This window comes from Peromyscus leucopus, chromosome 23 (assembly GCF_004664715.2).
Source record: "Peromyscus leucopus breed LL Stock chromosome 23, UCI_PerLeu_2.1, whole genome shotgun sequence".
Lineage (NCBI taxonomy): Eukaryota > Metazoa > Chordata > Mammalia > Rodentia > Cricetidae > Peromyscus > Peromyscus leucopus.
In genome coordinates this window covers 4,632,093-4,643,836 of record NC_051082.1, presented here as the reverse complement: position 1 = coordinate 4,643,836, position 11,744 = coordinate 4,632,093, and the positions used below count along the sequence as shown (strand labels likewise).

The 11,744-nt window shown below is 51.9% G+C and overlaps 1 long non-coding RNA gene across 1 annotated transcript; it reads left to right on the top strand.

The window, feature by feature from the left end:
- The first annotated feature begins 8,053 nt into the window (after positions 1 to 8,053).
- LOC114689178 lies at positions 8,054 to 10,696 on the top strand. The gene is made up of 3 exons (XR_003733867.2): positions 8,054 to 8,113; positions 8,368 to 8,538; positions 10,640 to 10,696. It is a non-coding gene; the product is annotated as an uncharacterized LOC114689178 (long non-coding RNA).
- Positions 10,697 to 11,744: the final 1,048 nt, after the last annotated feature.

The following is an 11,744-nucleotide window of genomic DNA, read 5'->3' as shown; positions in this document are numbered from 1 at the left end:
CATCACGAAACAACGGCATGCACTACATTTTCACATACTACCAGACATACAAACTCGACATTTCACAGACACAATCCATAGACGACATGAACATGGCATGTTACACTCAACAGCCAGACTAGCTACGTGCCACTACATCAACGGCGCACAATTACAATACAGACAACGCAACACATGTGCGCACGGCCCCATGTGGCCTACTGGAACACTGTTGGCCAGGAATCCCTGGTGGGCCACGGAACCCACTGGTGGGCCACAACGGCACCGTCACTGTGAGCCCGGCAATCCCACTAGTGTCCGGCACCGCACCAGTCACACAGACAGGTTAACACGGCACCCATTCACACCAACGAATAGTAAACCCAAAATTAAAACCTAAAAGATGTTAAGTTGATACTTTGTGATTTCGTTTTGCAACATGGCCACTCACTGCTTTTCTGTGCGCAGGTAAATACGACTTCTGCCATTTAAGAAGAGACGCCCGGTACTCGACTGTGGTCTATGGATTATCTGGCATTATCTTGTCTGTGGCAGCTTGTGCCTGGAGACATTGACGGGGGCACATGGTGGGGCCACCAGGGGCCTTGTAACAAACCCACCTTGATGGTCAAGCGCAGGTGACACAATCCTCTGGTCCCGAGCTTCTTCTGACGCTTTTTGTGTTGGTTTTGGAATGATCTCTGGTCTCTTAGGTTGCCCTAGATAATACATCATATCTCTGATTCAGCCTCGCACGGGTCCGCTGGGGCCACACGGAACGTTGTGCCCAGCTGCAGCATTTCCTGCTCAGCATGTTTCGCTACTGGAGCCCTTGTGGCCGGACTTTGTCGTGTGGATATACTCGTGCCATCTCTCCTGAAGTTTCAATCATTAATTATATGGACAGCTTGGCCTGGTTTGCCATTCCCATCTTAAACTCCCTCTTCATTTTTGTTTCTCAACAACTATTGGAACCAGGTCAGCTTTGGTTGTCGCCAAGTAAATGGGCGTTTGTGTAGACAGCCTCCAGACAAATTATGTGTGATTTTAATCATTTTGTTTTTGTGAGCGAAGTTAACCTAACACCCCCGATAACAGAGGATTAACTGAAGGATGGACTAGAGTCGAGAGCCTGATGCTTGGAGGAAAAAAGAAGGTTTCTACTCCTATGCTCTACCATGAGGTTGCACCTTCCTGTCTTCTATTATCAGCCGAGATGAGTTGGAGAGGCGGCAGGCTTGCAGCTTTTGGTCTGTGTCTCCTTTCAGACTATACACACAGCTATAGTGCATCTTACACTGAGGGGCTGATCTTTCATGCATAGAGAGGGAAATATCGACATGTGTGCCCGCCTCATGACTTGCTGTAGGCTTTCTAAAAGTGGAGATTGCTGGCCTATGTTGCTAGGGGCATTTAAGAGGCTTAGGGTGGCCTTAGCGTATTATGTAAAAGTGAAGGTGCACAGATTACTAAAGACCTCTTGTGCACTGCGTGGACGGTCTATGTTGCATCGAGTCCAGGTATCTAGGCGCTTCTGTGGTTTTATATCGAGCTGTCATCATTCTACTAAGCAGATTACTGTGATTGAACACATAGTACAGAGATCGCTCAGCGCAATAGGGAGCTCGTGCGCTAAGATATTTGAGAGATTTCTTTGGTGGACATATTCTAGAGATTTTAGGAGTTGACCGATCTCGCTCACATAGCTAAGCGCAGAGGCAAGAGACCCTGTGATGGCCGCAGCGGGCGGGGCTTAGGTGGGCCTGATTGCCGCTGTGGGGTCGGGGTCTAGTGTGACGGCTCTTTGTCAATGGCTTAGGCGGAGGACGGGGTTTGGCTGGGGATCCTAGAATAGGAACTATGATGGGAGATCGGGGGTGCTATAAGGGTGCCATGTATGCTGAGTCGGGCTGCGGTGGTTTTGTGTGGTGGGGGTCCGTGATGACGTAGGTGAGGTGCGTGCCGTAGGGTGTGTGCTATGTGGCCTGAATGTGCGCGATGTGGGCCGGGGTATTTTGGGGTCCTGATGGTCATCGTGAGTGTGGGTAGTACGGGGTCTTGGGGGCTGTCGTGCTGGATGGGTGTATGTGTAGGTGCGGGGTTTGGGGCTGATGGCCGAGGGTGCCTGGAGGTTTCGGTGGGCGTGAACATAGGCCTGATGGTGATGAGTGTCGTGGGTGGTGTAGTGGTGTCCAGATGTGTCGACGAGGGGCGTGGTTCGGGGTCATGATGGCCGATGGGTGCGGCACGCGATTCGTTATGGGTGGCGCCAATGAGCTCGCGCCGCGGGGTGGTGCGGAGGCTCTAAGTAAGCAGAGTGGCTCGCAGGACCCATTCGTTCGCGCACGCTGGAACTCTAGGCGCCGCGCCATAGGGCTGGTGCTCTCCCTCACCGTCGGGCATGCTCAGCGTGCCCGCTCACTGATCCCCAGGTTCTACGTGGTGGTGAAAGAGCATATCCTCCCCCGTGTTTACTCGCTGCTCAGGGCTATACGCAAGCCGAGGAGGGGAGCGGGCTGGCTTCGAAGGCACTGCTGGTGAGAGAGGCGCCTCATCTTCTCCTCATGCCTATATCAGCATATGGTTCACTCTCCATAAGGTCTTTATTTGCATATAATCCCATTCATAGTGAGTGTCCTGAAAACTCGCCGGTAGGTGAGTGATCGTGAGGGCTGGTGCCGGGGGGTAGAGTGGGATGTGGGAGAGGACGCGCATGAGGCCCAGCCAGACACGCCAGACTTCCGGGTAATTTCCCTTCTCCTAGGGCAGGCATTTCCTCGATCACCGGTCTCTCGTGAGGCATTCAGTACGCTCCAGTGTTTAGTTATTTACAATCTTCTTGTCTCTCTTCTTTTCAGTCTTAGAGTTCTTACGCAATAACAATAATTATTACCGATTTATATCTTACCTAGTTGTGTAATGTGACGGTTGGCGACAAGCAGGCACCATGGTAATATGACTTTCAAAGCGTCCAGACGACGTCTATCTGCGCAAGCGCTGCGTGTACTGAAAAGACGTGGTAGGAAAGTTGTCTCGCTTGGAGTGTGAGTGCAAGGGGGTGTTAGCCACGGAACCCCATGGAACTGGAGGTTATAATAGAACAGTTGTGACAGGCTGCCGTGTGAGTGATGGATGGACCCGCGGTCCTCTGGAAGAGCAGCCAGGGCTCTTAATTGCTGAGCCTTTATATTTTTGTGGCTGAAAACTAATATCTATTACTGACGGAATCCTCCAGATCCTGGCACAGGAATCAATCAATCAATACTATTCAATAAATCATTTTTTTGTTTGTTTGTTTGTTTTTCGAGAACAGGGTTTCTCTATATCAGTTTTGGTTGCCTGCTCTGGGAGGTGGCTGCGCATCATGTAAGACCAGGCTGGCTTCGGTGACACGGTATCCTCATGCGCTCTGCTCCTAGCGCTGCTGGGATTAGAGGCGTTGTGCCACTACCGCCCAGCTCATACTAAAGTGCTTAACTAACTTTGACTTCCTGTGACTTCAACGTGAAACTTTGGGGTCACAAGAGAGTTTTTAGGTAGAGCTATAAAGCGGACGACATTCGTTGAATATTCTTATAGCTAGGTCACTTCCGCGTAACAGTTAGCGCCTAGGACGAGAGCTAGGCGCAGCGAGCACTAAGGTAGGGTCGGTCTCTCCTACTCTAACATCCTTCTTCTAGAGATAATTTCGGAGAGATGGAGAAGCAGGTGTCCCCTGTAAGCGCCGGCGGAGGTACGACTACACGGCGAGGAGTGGACTTCTACAGCACAGATAGCACACCGCTCGACGCTTTATTCGCAGATAGCTGTATTGGTCAGTGCGCTCCTGCAGTGGACTGCTCTCCCTTTTGCGCTCTGACTCAACAGTGCCGCTCGCTTCTCGTGTCACTCAGCATGGTGCAGGCAAACGCGGGAGTGAGAGTGATCCTCTAGCACCCCCAGTGCACATCGCACTCGAGGCTGGCAGCTTCCAGACACCCTTTCACGTGCAGTCATTGACATAACAGAAGCTAGACTCCCTATCTCGCCACTCGTCATGTCTAGATGGTGTGCATGGTATCTAGCCAGAGAATGCGTAGATAGCGCCCAGGAATGGAGCTGGGTTCTTTATAGAGCTGGGTTTTTGGTTGATGACTGAGTTCTGTTTACTCACAGATTCGTCTCGCTGTGTGAGTGTACGGTTGAGGGAGTGGTCAGAGGTTGTCGTGTCTCCACATGTTGGTGACAAGTACTGCATATCGTTTTGGCTGCTGCACTGCTAGGCTGGTTGCGCCCGGTGAGTTTTCAAGAGGTGACCTGTCCACGTCCCGTTCTTGTAGGTAGAAAGCTCACAGACACACACCTGGCTATGTTTCGGGGTTCCTGAGCCACTGGGATGGGGGACATCTAGTGATATTGCTACATCCTCTCCAGAGTCGTGGTTCTGTGGTGCTCCCTGTCGCTCGACCCGGGGGCTGGAGGGACCTAGCGCAAGCGGGCTCACACTTCTATCACACCTAGCGACATTACCGTCGGCAGTACCATTCGGAAGGCGAGGTTGTCTACTGGTTCTGTGTTGGCGCCCATCTGGTCACGTCTGGTAACCTAGCACCAAATCGGTAACTCGCCTGTGCTGGAATCCGTTGCTCGTATTTGCTAAGCAAAACATTGGGGGTGTGCATGGAGACTCATCCCAGTGCAGCGCGATGGGCTCTCTCAGCTCCATGCAGCCCGCACTGCGAACTCAAGCGAGGCTGCGTAGCTGGAACCTCAGCGCTCCTGCACTCGAGGCGACGCCTTTAGGCAGGTTCTGACTCCTCTTTCAGTCTCTGACATGAGGGAAGCCGCCGAGCTCTCTCGCCCATAACCCCACGCTGCGGGCACGAGCCTCCGTGCAACTTGCTCACACCTGAATCGCTGCTCGTCACTTTCCTTCCTTCCATGTAGTGGTGTAGATTTTGCTAATAGCCAATATATCTATATGGGGGATCGGAGTAGTCCGGCTCTATCGTTTTCATGTTAAGCGTCTGGATTGTTACGGGTTGGTGCCATGCTCGGGATTGTCGAGTGTGGTCTCATCGCTCATTGTCTACTACGATGAGGACCGAGACAGTCAGGCCGCTCGGGCAGCCACGTGTTGGGGCGGTAACTCAGCTACTCTCTACTCACAGAACCACTGTAGGGCTCCAGCAGTGCACCTCGTTAAAACAGGTGTGGTTGTGTTGTGTAGTGTGCTGTGTGGTGGTTGTGTGTGGTGATCTGTGTGTGTGACTTTTCTAGACGAGATTTCATCTGTGTGGCTCTGGCTGTCCTGAGAACTCACTCTGTAGAACCCAGGCTGGCCTACAGCATCACAGGATCGCCTGCTCTGCTCCCTGAGTGTGGCGGTTTTAGGTGTGCGCCCCAATGCTGCAACAACACCCTTCTTGCTGGGTAGAGTACCAGAGTGATTCAGACACCACAATGGGCATGTGTGGTGTGTGTGTGGCATGTGTGGTGTGTTGTGTGGCATTGTGTGTGTCTTCTTGGTCTCTTACAAGGCATACAGAGATTAACAGAGGCTTAAGCCTGATGCCTTCACACATCTAAATGATCACCGTCTCAAACGCGCCTGAATCCAAGACGATCACAGTTGTATTAAACATTTCCTTTCTACCCTTCATTTTTCCATCAAATGCAGGGGATTAAGACTCCAACGTTAGACCTGGAGGGCGGAACACAACAGTTGCTGACATATCAGTGACTAGAGTGTCATCATGGTGGAGCATTTGCCTAGCAAGCATGAAGACGTCTTAGCTGGCTCCACCCAGCCACCTCACTCACAACCACCTGCCAACTCGCCAGCACCATGCCCCCCATACGACCCCCTCAGACAACACCATCACACTCATGCTGACTCCGCGTGTAACAGACTCTTCATCCGGTACATGTATCGCTGGCACTCACACGACATGGACCTCTCGTGGAGCGCATCTCCTGGCTCAGCCGCAGGTTCTCCCTGGGGATTCCTAGTGTCAAGGCCGCATTATCCATACATACACATCATACAACCCTGCACATTCCACCCAGACTTGAACACAACCATCACGGTGGTCGTGCACGCACACCATGCAGTGGAACTTCCTGGTCATTTGGAATATAAACAATGTCTTGCTGGGTGCTTGTTCCCTCGCCTACCCATTCTTGAATTATTTTTCAGTAGAGACCAGGCAGTTTGAAGCACGACCAGCAACCTTGTAACCAGGAGGCAGAAGGCGAGAGTGCGACTCTGGTCAGGTCTGCTCCCGTGACATTAGTGCCGGCAAGGGCTAGCCTGGTTACATAGGAGTACAGCCTTGATACGTGGTGCCCCCAGTTAGAGGCTGCAGTGAGCACCCTCTGTCTCAGAAGCCGGCAACACAGCCCCTCTGGGAGAACAGGCTAAGTCCTCCGCTAAGGGGGAGACTCCTTACGATAGACAGGTTCTCATCGCCCTGGCGAATTACGGTTGTTGAGAAGTTGCTTGAGGAGGACATGGGTTCTCGGTGTGGGTTTCCAAGTAAACACGTCATGAGCCGGCTCTCAGACCATGGGGGAGTGCCGTATCTGAGTATGTGGATTACTGCATGGGAGCCTGTGTGTGTCTGCTCGGGTTAGAGCAGGCTAAGGAAGGAAGAGTATTCCAGAACTCGGCGGCTATCCAGTCGGGGATTGGTTCCTGTTTGCTCTTAAGCGTACACAGGCGACAGCGTAATCCCCAGTCGCCGCAGGGTGAGACTGCGGGGGCATTTGGTCTAAAGGCCGAAGTATTTCTGTATGTTAGCTCAGTCCTGCGGCCGGTGAGATAGAACCGCTGGCGTGTGCAGTGATGGCAAGCTTGCATCAGGGAAAGGTAGAGTGGAGCGCTGACAAAGCTGAGTTTGAGTGCCACCTTCAGCAGAGATTCCACCTACCACTCTAAAGTGGGAAGAGGAATCAACGTTTCCCCTCTCTGTGGATGCGTGTTCGACGAATAAAGCTGCGTGTGTTTAAACTGTTCCAGAAGTGGGTGGTTCGTCCTGATCATATTTTGCTGGGTGATTCTCAAGATGTCCAGACAAGCTGCGAGCAGCCTGGTGCAGGAGAGACGTAGACATTCTAAAGCTGCGTGGCCGCTGAGCTATTTTTGACGGTTGCAGGAAGCATGCCTTGAGACTGTTTTGACAGATTCAACGTGCCAATGCATTAAATTATTAGCACGCGAGGCGGGTAGAATGAGGCGCAGGCCTGTTGTCTACCATGTCGTCTGTCAGAAAAACCTAAACTACGAACATAGTTGGTCAGGGGCTTGCATTTTTCATTGTTGTTTGTCTGTAGTGTTTTTGCATTGGTACGTGAGGGATCTAGTCCTTGAATTCCGCATAGTAGCCTCAGGCACAGCTGACGGCGCCTAACTTTTGACAAGCCTTACTTCCTGCTTGTAGGATCTTTGTGGGTCCTGAGGTTACAGGGTACATAGACGACATGGACAAATACGTCTGGATAGATATAACGGATGAGAATAGGTCATGCACAGACTTTCCAGGATCTGGTTCCCGGAAGCAAAGAATCTTCGTGGACGGTGTACATCCTTAGTGTAGGGTTAGTGGAATAGGGAAGTGGTACCACTCTTCCGCACCCTGCTTTTAAACAGCGTTTGACTTAAACAAAGATGAGGGAATAAGGCATTGTGTCTGTTGGAGGCAAATGAGAGTGGAGGTCATAGGCTAGAGGGCTGGGGGGAGGAGCCCTGCCTATATTTACCAATCAGTGCTCTTTATTTTATTCTGTTTGGTGGGCGATGACGGCCGCATCGATGAACTTCTCCTCCCCCCCCGCACTCCGAGCCCGCCCGCTCCAGCTCTTGAATGTTTTCTTCGAGAACTTGCAGAAAGGCTTCCAGAGCTGGAGTATCCCCGGGATCATCCGCCACCTGTGTTCCCGACAGGTGCAGAGCGAGATCCCGGGCTCGCCTATCTTTCTCATGAAGCTGGCCCAGAATGCGCGGCACCTGGAGGTCCAGGTCCTGGCAGATCAGTATGGAAACGCTGTGGTCGCTGTTTGGACGCGACTGCTCCATCCAGAGGCGGCACCAGAAGATATCGAGGAGGCGCCAGCCACCATCGCCGCTCCAGCTGTGTTTGAGTTCATGGAACAGGTGCCTCTGGCAGCCCTGGCTTGGGGCAGCTCAGAAGAAACGGGCTATAGCCATGGTAGCTGCAAGGTGTGGGTGTGGCAGGGAGCCCATCCGGGGTGGGTGGGTGGGGTGATCTCAGCATCGCACCGAGGTGTTCATCACTGGTCAGGACTCCCAAGGGGCAGCTCCCCAGAGTGCACTTGGGGGAGGGGGAGTGGTGGCTGCCACTCACCCCAGAGCGGCTGGAAGCCCTTGGCTCCTGTCTGCCTCTGCAGTGTGCCGTCCTCCTGGCCAAGACCGTGGGTTACGTGAGCGCGGGTACGGTGGAATACCTGTACAGCCAGGACGGCAGCTTCCATTTCTTGGAGCTGAACCCACGCTTGCAAGTGGAGCATCCGTGCACTGAAATGATCGCAGACGTCAACCTGCCTGCCGCACAGCTGCAGGTGAGGGGGACCTGAGGACGGGCCCCAAGCCCTGGGCGGGTGCGCGCCCACCTCTGCTTTTTACGTAAAAGGAGGAAGACTTTCTTTTTCACTTGGCCTAGAGTCACACTGTTTCGTAGGGAGAATGATCCACTGGTCATGCTTTGGGCTTTGAAGGTTTATTTATTTATTTTTTTTAAGATTTATTATGTGTGCAGTGTTCTGTCTGCATGTACGTCTGCAGGCCAGAAGAGGGCGCCAGATCTCATTACAGATGGTTGTGAGCCACCATGTGGTTGCTGGGAGTTGAACTCAGGACCTCTGGAAGAGCAGCCAGTGCTCTTAACTGCCAAGCCATCTCTCCAATCCCCGAAGGGGCTTATTAAGTGTACAGCAAACAGGAGTGGGATAAAGCATCGAGGAGCACGAGGAGCAGGGTGGTGGAAGGGGGTTAGATCAGTCATGTGGGCCATCAGGCGGGACACACTGGGGAAGCCTGGGACCCAAACCATCTGCGGGAGCATTTGGCTAAGAGGGTTCTGGGCAGAACATCTTCTCCCCAGCCGAGGCAGTGGGAACAGTGTGAACACCAGTGTGAACAGCAGCCGAGGCTCTTGCTTTGGGAAGGTGGCCGGCAATGACCGCCTCCCGGCTGTTTTCAAAGACACTGGTTTTGCTTTCCTTTTGTTTGCAAGGACTTGGTGGCCTTGCTCTTAGATGTGGTGACCCTCACTCAGGCTGTTCTGCTTTCTATTCCACAGAGCCAGCTTGTCCTGGACAAGGGTTTGAGAAGACACTCTTAGGATAGCATTAGGGGGTGGTGACCATGCCTCCAGAGCTGGCCTCTCAGTTAGCTTAAACAGCACATGGCAGTTCACTGATGTAAATGTATATTACACAAATTCTGAGGGCCTGTGGCCCAAGGCTAAGGACTCCTTTGTTAATGAGAGTTTCACATTTTAAAAATCAATGCCCCTTCCCTCTGGTCTCCCCTCTTCCCTATTTATACATTGTTGTTTTTGAAAGATTTTTTAAAAAGCATTATTTATTTTTATTTGTGTGTATCTGCATGATTTTATGTGCACCACATGGGTGCAGGTGCCCTTGGAGGCCTGAGGTCATCAGATCTCTGGAGCTGGAGTTAGAACATCACGACGAGTCTCCTGATGTGGGTGCTGGGCATTTAGACAAAAAGGGGGAAATGTTGTAGAATATTAAGATGTGTTACATTTGTTTGTGCTATGGAACATTTGTTTAATCAGGGAAGGGCTTTCGTGATCACAGGGGCCACGATGGGGCCTTGAGATGGAAGAGTGCAGCATGAGGGGACCTTGCGGGGGTATGGGGAAGAGGGAGGGGGTGGGGGAGAAAGAGAGAGAGGGGGGGAGGGAAGGGAGGAGGGGGAGAGAGACAGAGAGAGAGCCTTCCCTTAAAGAGATACCTTGTCTGCAGCCACGACACCTTGAATCTCCAAAGCTAAGCATGTCTGGCCTGGGTAGTGCAGAGTTCATCCTGGCCTAGCCCACATGCCAAGGAGCCAGGTACTGGATAGGAACATGCATTCATCGGGAGGCTTTGGGGAGGGTCTGCAAGGCCCCCAAACAGCATAGTTTCTTACCTGAGTTGGAGGTGTGTGGCCTTGACTTCTGGGAGACCACGAGGCAGAGAGGGTTTTGAAGCCACAGGTGGTACTGAACCTTTGTGACCAGTCTCCGAATACTGCCGTATAAAGGCACAAGGTGTCTGGGACAATGTCACAATGTACTTGTAGCCCATGGGAAATACGGCATCAGGCCAGTGTTTAATCGATACACTGTCTATATTAAACGTTCCTAATTGTTCCAATAGTTCCTTTTTATTTTTTGAGACAGGGTTTCTCTTGTGTAGTTTTGGTGCCTTCCTGGATCTCATTCTATAGCCAGGCTGGCCTCGAACTCACAGAGATCCATGCCTCTGCCTCCCGAGTGCTGGGGTTAAAGGCATGTGCGCACCACCCCAGCCACACTAGATATGGCTAGCCTCTGACTTAAGCACGGATTTGCTCCTGGTGTGATGTTGCCCTCCATGTTTCAGGGCCGGGATCCTAGCAGACTGACCTGTGGGATGGGTTTTCTCCATTTAGATCGCCATGGGGGTGCCCTGCACCGGCTGAAGGACATACGACTTCTGTATGGAGAATCCCCTGGGGAGTGACCCCCATTTTTTTGAGGCCCCTCTGAGCCCTCCTGTGCCGAGGTCACGTCATTGCAGCCAGGATCACCAGTGAAAACCCGGATGAGGCAAGTGTGGGGCCCCTGTGTTTCATTAACCGTAGACTCCCAGAGAATGGTGGGCCCTGGTCTTTGCCTTGGAGAGGGGGGTGTCACCAGCACCGGGCTTCTCAGTATATACAAGAAGCTGAGTGTGGGAGCTGCGTGTCATGGCTTTGGGTTTCAGGAAAGCCCTCACTCACATGACCTCATGGTGCTGGTGGTCATATTATAGCCTGCTGGGAGTCAACGAAGCCCATTCCCGACTCTCCACACGGTTTCCATCTTTGGCGTGTGCAGCCAGATTCAGAGCCAAAGTTTTGAATTTCTGGTTCTGTGTGCTTTTTGCTGTGGTCTAGTCTTTCAGGGAGCCTGTGGGAGGTCCCTGTGGCAGGTCCCCTGTGGCTTGTTCTTAATGGGGTCTTGAAAGCAAATTGCCTGGCATAATTGCTTACACATTTTCTGGCTGCTCATTTTTCTGGGACTCACCAGTCGGCTCTGGTTTCATTGTTGTGTTTTACTTTATTTTATTTATTATTTTTTTTTGTTCAAAGCCATCCTGGCTACAGAGTGAGATCCAGGACAGGCACCAAAACTACACAGAGTTACCTGCTCTGCCTCCGAGTGCTGAGATTAAAGGCATGAGCACCACCGCCCGGCATGTTAATTTATTTTTTATTTTTATTTATTTTATTTATTTATTTTTGAGGCAGCATTTCTCTGTACAGCCTTGGCTCTTCTGTAGACCAGGCTGACTCGAACTCACAGAGCTCTGTCTGTCTCCTCCTGAGTGCTGAGATTAGGCGTGTGCCACTTGTTTTTTTTTTTTTTTTTTTTTTTTTTATTTTCGAGCAGGGTTTCTCTGTACTTTGTGCCTTTTGGCCTTGGTAGCCAGGCTGGCGCAGAGATCCGCTCTGCCTCCAAGTGCTGGGATTAAAGGCGTGCGCAGCCACAGCACCTTGTTTTTTAAGACAGGAT